This window comes from Triticum urartu, unplaced genomic scaffold, assembly GCF_056163025.1.
Source record: "Triticum urartu cultivar PI428250 unplaced genomic scaffold, HENAU_Tu73 scaffold1429, whole genome shotgun sequence".
In the NCBI taxonomy this organism is placed as follows: domain Eukaryota; kingdom Viridiplantae; phylum Streptophyta; class Magnoliopsida; order Poales; family Poaceae; genus Triticum; species Triticum urartu.
This window is the reverse complement of record NW_028259896.1, coordinates 10,284-15,000: the sequence shown is the minus strand read 5'-3', so window position 1 is coordinate 15,000 and position 4,717 is coordinate 10,284.

The following is a 4,717-nucleotide window of genomic DNA, read 5'->3' as shown; positions in this document are numbered from 1 at the left end:
ATCGGGTGAATTAGAGAATAGACAGAGGTCCGTTGGCATTTCAGCCTTTCTTCTCCTTTCAGGGCCTATCCGAAAGAGAATCCAGTACCATCTTGGTCCTGAATATCAGAATAGGACGAACGAACCGGCCTCCGCGGATATCTTTGCTTCGGAACAAAACCCTGCAATCAAATAGATTGTCCCAAGGGCGCCATATTCTAGGAGCCCAAGTTATGCTATTGAAAATTCGTTCCTCTAGCAGTTCCGGTTTGAGCATTCCGTTCCCTTTTTCAAACTCCACTTCTTTTCATATAGCAATCCCTGATCAAAGAGAGAACAATATCCATTTCAAAACATTTCTAACAGATTCCTTAGTTCGGACCGACGAAGTAATGTCACTCGACTATTATCAACCTGACTGCAATCTTTTTCTGTCGGTAAGGATTGCACCAGAGCACCTTCTACTTCTAATAGGCCATGAACTATAGATAGAGAAGAATCATTCTGAGCGAGTACATAAGAAGCGATCCACTTTTTTTCATCGGTTCCAGGGGAAGACCAAAGATCTTGCGCGGCAGGTCCGCCAGAAAAACTCAAAAGAGAAAGAAGTCTCGTTAATCTCTTCATGCTCGTTCCAAGTTCGAAGTACCTTTTGGCCAAAGAAAAACCCGCTTCCTGACACGATTGCCTCTTTATCTTTATATAGATAGATTCTATGGGGTTATTACTTAGTAAGTCTATTTTGTACAAGAGCCCCTCCTATCTGATAGAAAAGGGTCCCATGATCCCGAGCCGATCTTACCTTGGCTCGCAAACCCCAAGTTTGTCTATGAAGAGCTAATCTAATTGTATTTTTTTCTAGAATGGATTTCTTATGTGGAATACTAATGGATAGGGCTTCGTTGCTAAGTGCTACAAGATCTAGTGCACTGGAACTCGTGGTTATGGACCCGAATCCTTTAGTATGGAACATTGTCTTTTCCAAGTAAAAACCCCTAGTATATGAAAGAATGAAAAGGTGCTTTCGTTCTTGTGGAATAAGAAGCCCTCGTACCTTAATGAAAGGAAAATCGTAATTTTTCGTTAGGTATTTGACCAAATAGGATCGTCCAGTTCCTACAGAACCTATCACTAAAATACCCGATAGGGCTAAGCGGAACGAAAAGGGTTTTCCATGAGATGGTAAATGAAAACGATTAGTCCCACACGAGGTTTGGGAATAAGTGATTGTCTGATAATGAGCAAGGAATATACGTCTTTCTGCTAAAGAGGATCTATTAAACTCATAATTCATTAGATCCTTGTTATCAATGCCAACTAGGTATCATAAGTAAATGGATCCCGGTTGTTCAATCCTTTGATAACCAAGGTCATTCTTTGCTAAAGAGAAATGATCACTATGAGTCAGACTCAATAGAATTGGATCCATTCCAAATAGCGAGAATTAGGATTCTTGATCCCTCTCAATCTCTCTTTCAATTCGAGGATCCAGAGAGGTGTTTTCATAGTCATCTCCGAATATTTGCCATCTCGGAATATTTTCGATTTCATTTTTCTATGATATGTCTTTCTATATGAAAATTGGTTATTTACGATGTACGATGATCCCTGTTAAGCATCCATGGCTGAATGGTTAAAGCGCCCAACTCATAATTGGTAAATTTGCGGGTTCAATTCCTGCTGGATGCACACGAACGGGAACATTCCATAAGTCTATTGGAACTGGCTCTCTATCCATGGAATCTCATCCATCATCCATACATAACGAATTGGTATGGTATATTCATACCATAACATAAGAACAATAAGAACTCGAATTCTTATCGATACTGGAACTCAGAGCATAGGAGGGAAAGTCGATTTATGGATGGAATCAAATACGCAGTATTTACAGAAAAAAGTCTTCGTTTATTGGGAAAGAATCAATATACTTTTAATGTCGAATCGGGATTCACTAAGACAGAAATAAAGCATTGGGTCGAACTCTTCTTTGGTGTTAAGGTGGTAGCTGTGAATAGCCATCGACTACCTGGAAAAGGTAGAAGAATAGGACCTATTCTGGGCCATACAATGCATTACAGACGTATGATCATTACCCTTCAACCGGGTTATTCTATTCCACTTCTAGATAGAGAAAAAAACTAAAGGAGAATACTTAATAATACGGCGAAACATTTATACAAAACACCTATCCCGAGCACACGCAAGGGAACCGTAGACAGGCAAGTGAAATCCAATCCACGAAATAATTTGATCCATGGACGGCACCGTTGTGGTAAAGGTCGTAATTCCAGAGGAATCATTACCGCAAGGCATAGAGGGGGAGGTCATAAGCGCCTATACCGTAAAATAGATTTTCGACGGAATCAAAAAGACATATCTGGTAGAATCGTAACCATAGAATACGACCCTAATCGAAATGCATACATTTGTCTCATACACTATGGGGATGGTGAGAAGAGATATATTTTACATCCCAGAGGGGCTATAATTGGAGATACTATTGTTTCTGGTACAAAAGTTCCTATATCAATGGGAAATGCCCTACCTTTGAGTGCGGTTTGAACTATTGATTTACGTAATTGGAAGTAACCAATTAGGTTTACGACGAAACCTAGAAATCGATCACTGATCCAATTTGACTACCTCTACGGGATAGACCTCAACAGAAAACTGTTGAGTAACGGCAGCAAGTGATTGAGTTCAGTAGTTCCTCATAGAAAATTATTGGCTCTAGAGATATGGTAATATGGAGAAGACAAAATTGTTTGAAGCACGCACAGAACCGGAAGCGCCCCTTGTTTCAAAGAGAGGAGGACGGGTTATTCACATTTAATTTGATGGTCAGAGGCAAATTGAAAGCTAAGCAGTGGTAATTAAGACCCCCGGGGGAAAATAGGGATGTCTCCTACGTTACCCATAATATGTGGAAGTATCGACGTAATTTCATAGAGTCATTCGATCTGAATGCTACATGAAGAACATAAGCCAGATGACGGAACGCAGAGACCTAGGATGTAGAAGATCATAACATGAGCGATTCGGCAGATTTGGATTCCTTTCCTATATATCCACTCATGTGGTACTTCATCATATGATTCATATAAGATCCATCTGTCTAGAGATCGTCATATACATCTAGAAAGCCGTATGCTTTGGAAGAAGCTTGTACAGTTTGGGAAGGGGTTTTTTGAGAGAAAAGAAGAATCTACTTCAACCGATATGCCCTTAGGCACGGCCATGCATAACATAGAAATCACACGTGGAAGGGGTGGGCAATTAGCTAGAGCAGCAGGTGCTGTAGCGAAACTCATTGCAAAAGAGGGTAAATCGGCCACTTTAAGATTACCATCTGGGGAGGTCCGTTTAGTATCCCAAAACTGCTTAGCAACAGTCGGACAAGTGGGTAATGTTGGGGTGAACCAAAAAAGTTTGGGTAGAGCCGGATCTAAGTGTTGGCTAGGTAAACGCCCCGTAGTAAGAGGGGTAGTTATGAACCCTGTGGACCACCCCCATGGGGGCGGTGAAGGGAAAGCTCCCATTGGTAGAAAAAAACCCACAACCCCTTGGGGTTATCCTGCGCTTGGAAGAAGAACTAGGAAAAGGAAAAAATATAGCGATAGTTTTATTCTTCGTCGCCGTAAGTAAATACGTAACTAGGAATATGGAAAATTGCATTTTTGGAATTTGCAATAATGCGATGGGCGAACGACGGGAATTGAACCCGCGCATGGTGGATTCACAATCCACTGCCTTGATCCACTTGGCTACATCCGCCCCTTATCCAGCTAAAGGATTTTTTTCTTTTTTCCATTGATCATTATTCTATTTATTCTGACCTCCGTACTTCGATCGAGATATTGGACATAGAATGCCACTCTTTAAAAAGGAAAAAAGGAGTAATCAGCTGTGACACGAAAAAAAACGAATCCTTTTGTAGCTCATCATTTATTGGCAAAGATAGAAAAGGTCAATATGAAGGAGGAGAAAGAAACAATAGTAACGTGGTCCCGGGCATCTAGCATTCTACCCACAATGGTTGGCCATACAATCGCGATTCATAATGGAAAGGAACATATACCTATTTACATAACAAATCCTATGGTAGGTCGCAAATTGGGGGAATTCGTGCCTACTCGGCATTTCACGAGTTATGAAAATGCAAGAAAGGATACTAAATCTCGTCGTTAACTGAATTCTGAATAGAAAGATTAAGAAGAAAAAAAGATTCAAAATAAAGACAGAAATACCCAATATCTTGCTAGAACAAGATATTGGGTATTTCTGTCTTCAAAAATTCTTATATGTTAGCAGAAAAACCTTATCCATTAATAGATGGAACTTCAACAGCAGCTAAGTCTAGAGGGAAGTTGTGAGCATTACGTTCGTGCATTACTTCCATACCAAGGTTAGCACGGTTGATGATATCAGCCCAAGTATTAATAACGCGACCTTGACTATCAACTACAGATTGGTTGAAATTGAAACCATTTAGGTTGAAAGCCATAGTACTAATACCTAAAGCAGTGAACCAGATTCCTACTACAGGCCAAGCAGCCAAGAAGAAGTGTAAAGAACGAGAGTTGTTGAAACTAGCATATTGGAAGATTAATCGGCCAAAATAACCATGAGCAGCCACAATATTATAAGTTTCTTCCTCTTGACCAAATTTGTAACCCTCATTAGCGGATTCATTTTCAGTAGTTTCCCTGATCAAACTAGAGGTTACCAAGGAACC